Source organism: Numida meleagris, chromosome 32 (genome assembly GCF_002078875.1).
Source record: "Numida meleagris isolate 19003 breed g44 Domestic line chromosome 32, NumMel1.0, whole genome shotgun sequence".
In the NCBI taxonomy this organism is placed as follows: domain Eukaryota; kingdom Metazoa; phylum Chordata; class Aves; order Galliformes; family Numididae; genus Numida; species Numida meleagris.
The window spans coordinates 523874-524505 of NC_034437.1; positions in this window are offsets into that span (position 1 = coordinate 523874).

The following is a 632-nucleotide window of genomic DNA, read 5'->3' on the forward strand; positions in this document are numbered from 1 at the left end:
GTGCATGCGTGTTTACATGTGTGTGCACGCGTGTGTACATGTATGTGCATGCGTGTTCACATGTGTGTACATGTGTGTGCACATGTGTGTGCATGTATGTGTACATGTGTGTGCACGCATGTGCACATGTGTGTGCACGCATATCCATAGGTTTGTGCATGCATGCACATGTCTGCAAATGACCAAGGAGCACGGGTAAGGAAGCTCTGCAGGACTGTGCACACACGTGCATCCACACGTGTGCACGACACAGCAGTGCAGGAGGCTGTGAGCGTGTGCACACGCGTGTTGTGCCCACGCCCCTTCCTACACGCAGATCCGTGCATTGCTGCGCTACGAAACGTGTGCAACACGTGTGCACCGTTCTTGCACCTGCACCAGGACTGGGTGCCTCTGCCCGCTGCAGCCACCCCATGTGGGTGCTGCCCCGTGCCGTCTCACGCACCCCATGCCCACCCGTGTCCCCCTCTGGGTTGGGGGCACAGGATGTCACCCCCCCCCCCCCCCCCCCACTCACACACATCCCCTGTCCCTTTGCAGAGAGGCTGCAGCTGCGGGCCCCCCCCCCGGAGAGCCCCTCACCGCTCACATCTTGCAGGGATGTGACGCTCGGTGGCTCCCACCGGGCCCCA